Consider the following 5,000-nt stretch of genomic DNA (forward strand, 5'->3'; position numbering starts at 1 on the left):
AGTCTACAACCAACCAACCAAGCCTCCTTTTGAAGGACTTTGCTTATGGCTTTAAGGTGGACCGTAGTCCCGATCGGCTGCCCTGCCCTGACATCGCTTAAACCACGTGGCGTATGCTCATGTGTTGTACCATTCACCAACGTCCTTCCTTCCAGCAGCGAGGAGTCCTGGCTCCCTTGCAGTCCGGGAATCATAAGGAAAATTCTCGGAGTCATGACATTCATTTTTAAACGGCATGACTTATGGGTATGACTTAACGCTGAACGAGATTAAGCTTATAAAAAAAACTCAAGCCTATGACACTCCCAAAGCCAACGTAATATGCAAAATAATTATTCTAATGTTGGTTCAGAAGGAAAAGTGTACCGAATTGAGCAATTTCGTCTGTTCTCGATAGCAGTATGTACACTGAGACTGCATTTGTTAGAGCTACACAATATTCTAGAAGCTTTATTCCAGCTGTGACCAAGTTGTGGAACGATCTGCCTAATCGGGTAGTTGAATCAGTAGAACTTCAAAAGTTCAAACTTGCAGCAAATGTTTTTTATGTTGAACAGGCTGACATTGGTCTCTTTTTATAGTTTATATATGAAATATCTGTTTTAATGTTGTTACTGTTCTTGAAATATTTCATTCTAATTTTCAATTACCTTTCATTTAGTTTCTTTATTTCCTTATTTCATTTCCTCACTGGGTTATTTTTCCTTGTTGGAGACCCTGGCCTTATAGCATCCTGCTATTCCACCTATAGTTGTAGCTTAGCTAGTAATAAATAATAATAATAATAATAATACTAATAATAATAATAATATTAATTACTATTATTATAATAATAATACTGTACCACACGTGTTTCATACACTAACAGTTTTGGTTGTTGTCTTATCACTGTTAATAAACCAACCTGTATAAGCCTGATAGCTCATGTTTAATTTTGTTTGAATTTTTGTGACGTTCTTAGTTGCAATTCCTGGTATTTAAGCTGGATGTCTGTTGAATATAGTTCAGTTGCATTCACCTCGCCTCTCGGTTATCACCTAACTGGCGCCTCGCACAACAATAATAATTAGCCCACCTATAGTCCATTTCTTTCATCGATGCAGATTTGCACCGACTCGCAGCGGTGCCCTTTTAGCTCAGAAAAGTTTCCTGATCGCTGATTGGTTAGAATTATCTCGTCCTATCAATCAGCGATCATGAAACTTTTCCGAGCTAAAAGGGCACCGCTGCGAGTCGGTGCAAATCTGCATCGCTAAAAGAAATTGACTTAAGTCTAGTCAGAGCTCTGTACAGTTTACAACCAACCGTCCGATAAAATACAATCAACAAGGAACTATTTGCAAAACCATATATATAATTTCAAGTCTCATAAAAAGTACTTATTTTTGTATAATTTACGTATATTAGGCTTAGATAGTCCTAATAAACTTGGCCTATTAGGAATTGGAGATTGAAGACAATTGTTAATGATGTTATTTGATTATCAGAAGCCATAATTCTTCATATCTTTGCACACGCGCATATATATGTTTCACGTCTACTAAAGCTGATAAGAAACGAACTACCAGATCCTGGATATCATTTAGGGATGCAGTTGACTCCATCAAAAGGCCCAACACTACACAGTGTTCTAGTTTTATTCAAGTTGTGACCAGATTATAGAATGATCTTTCTAATATAGCAGTTGAACCAATGGAACTTCAGATGTTCAAACTTTTGGCAATTATTTTCTGATAAGCAGGGTATGTATGTCTCGTCTGGCTTTGTTTGTGTGGGTTCTCCAATTGTCTGAAGAGAAAAGCTGCCATACGAGAATGCAGCCATTTGTTGATATACCAAGTATTTTGAAGAACAGTTGAAAGTAGAAAACAAAAGTGTTTGCTCTGATGAAGGAAAGAATGGGATTGCATAGTGCAAATTTGAGAACATTCATGGGAGTACTGGATTCAGGAATTTGGGCTAAACGTCCCAGCACTGACGCCTGGGAGGCCATTTAAAGATAAGGAAGGATGAAACGTCTCTGATAAACATTTAGGAGAGAAGGAAAACGTTAGAATATGTGAATTCTGACCATGACATGGAGAGAGAGAGAGAGAGAGAGAGAGAGAGAGAGAGAGAGAGAGAGAGAGAGAGAGAGAGAGAGAGAGAGAGAGAGAGAGCAATGTATTGGATACAGCATTGAAACGGTCGTGCTTCTAGTAAGATATATAGATTTTACATGAGTTTTTCCAACTCATGCACACCGAAAGGTTTCAAGTAAACTTTTAAATCTCACCAAGGGACCGCGAATCTCGTTTAAAAGATGTAAATGGTTAAAAAAAAGAAAAACTTCCTATTTTTCCAGAAAAATTTCCTATAACTGTGAGATGTTTTTATAATCTTGTTGTGCAATTTTTTTTTTTCATTCACTGTAGCCTTTCGGGGTTTTTCTACAGTACGTGAACGTGTGTACAAAAAAAAAAATAAAAAAAAAAAAATATATATATATATATATATATATATATATATATATATATATATATATATATATATATATAATAATAATAATAATAATAATAATAATAATTATAATAATATCAAAAATCTACCCGCCTCTTTACCAGCATTTTCACTACGATTGGGCTCACATACAACACACAAAGATATTATTACCGCAGTGTAGGTTACAAAATTCAATACATTGCTGTTTTTACAAAACAAGACTACATAGATAAACATATATAATTAGTAAGCTGTCTAACAGTATTATTATATAAAAGTGAATTCAAACATTCTGCAGCATCCAATTAATCCTATCAAGCTTTTAGAGATTTCCTTTAACCCCTTCACTGCCATTGGTACCTTAATCAACAATTGAAAACGGGATCCATCTTTGAAAACCACCCAAACCGTAGCAAGTTGCTATTTATTAGAAAGTTTTTGATGAAAGCTATCCAATCAATATCAACAAGCTAATGTTTGTGTGATCTTGGAAGATTTTACTACATCGGAAGTTTTGTTGAATTCACCACTGACAGTGAAAGGGTTAAGTGAACTTTCCTTTGTAAAACGCACCTTGAACACCTGTTAATTATCTGTCATCTAACCCAATCCTGTTCCCAATTACTTCTTATCTTCGGGTCTGGGCTACATTGAGGCATAGGCTTGCAGTGTGAGATATACGTATATATGTATTCATATAAGCCATACATATCTCTTAGTATCGAATTCACTCTCCCTAGGGATCAGAGACCCCGGAGGGGGGAATATAATTATGATAATAGCTGTTGGTCGGCCAAGGATTCGAACCCGGATCAAGTCAAAACTGAGGTTCTAGTGACTTACAACTTGAACCCTCTTAAACATACACACCCACACACACACACACACACATATATATATATATATATATATATGATACATTTTGCACATTTAGACATGTTTTCTGGAACAGGGTTCGATTCCCGGCCGGTCAGAAGCTATTATCTTTGAGTGGTTTCACCTGAGAATCCAGACATTAATGGATCAAAACATATGGCTTATTTGAATATATATATATATATATATATATATATATATATATATATATATATATATATATATAATGTTTCCTTATCAAATATGAACAGGTCTTACTTATACACCACTAATGCCAGGATATTTACGTTTAAGAAGAACTACCTAATTCTTTTAACTTGTACATACTCATTTATGTCTCTTTCATACACACTAACATTAAACGACCTTGCAAAGATGAAGGCAAAAACGGACCGCATATTCTTACATAATCATTCGCGTTGCCATTTCATGATCCAATCATTTTAAAAGCTTTAGGAAAATGTATCGTCAGACTCGGGGCGGGAAACGTGGCCTAATCTTTACATGTTCAATTTGAACACGTCAAAATTTTCACCGAGAAAAGGGAGGTGGAAATGTTGCATGATACTTTCGTCTTTTATCAAATAAACTCTATACTGATATGTTGCAAACCGAATAGGTATATTGCATTCATAAGCTTTTTTTTTCATATTTCTGAGCATCCTTTACATTCAGATCTTCCCGGACACTACACTGTAAAAAAAAAAAAAAAAAAAAAAAAAAAAAAAAAAAAACCCACACACACACACACAGCAAGTGCCTGGCAACATCTATTCCAGGATTTTTACCGTTTTAAAAACGGATATATTGACGTACAGGAGTGATATTACGATCACCAACCCATAAAATATAATATCAATATATGGTGAAATTACGGTTGCCTGTATTTTACTGAGATGCAACTAAGAACAGTATATTTTTACGGAGAATTTCCTGTTAAAATTACGGATTTTTGTAAGTGCACCACCCAGTTCGTAATACTAGGTATGCAGTTAATTCTAATAGTCTGGCCTCCTCTATCATGAGGCTCAATACTACACAGTATTCTAGAAGTTTTGGAAATCAACAACTTATGCAACAGGTCTGCGTATTAAGTAAATAAACCAACTTATAATTAATATAAAAGAATGCTGTCAATTAGTATGTAAAATTTTGGTGAGAAATAATACGATTTTCATTCGGTTCAATTTGTATATTCACAACTGAATGTCAATTTACATTGAATACATTCCGTAGTTTCAAAATATAATTTCAAAAATTATAAATAACATAGATTTGATACTCTCCCGACATACAGTGAATAAGGTTGGCTTAGTAAACCTTTTTCCACACAGCCATTCCTAATATACAATAATAGGATGTCTTTTCTATTGCTTACAAGAATATATAATATCTTCTAAACCGTAACAGGATTGTTGGTAACACTATACTCAATTTTTTTTAATGGGGCGCGTTTACACCGACTAGCATGGGTGCCCTTTTAGCTCGGAAAAGTTTCCTACTAGCTGAGTGGTTGGACAAAATAATTCTAACCAATCAGGGGTGTCCTTTTAGCTCGGAAAATTTTGTTACTAGCTGACTGGTTGGACGAAATATCTCTAACCAATCAGGGGTGTCCTTTTAGCTCGGAAAAGTTTCCTACT

This window comes from Palaemon carinicauda, chromosome 21 (genome assembly GCF_036898095.1).
Source record: "Palaemon carinicauda isolate YSFRI2023 chromosome 21, ASM3689809v2, whole genome shotgun sequence".
Classification (NCBI taxonomy): Eukaryota; Metazoa; Arthropoda; class Malacostraca; order Decapoda; family Palaemonidae; genus Palaemon; species Palaemon carinicauda.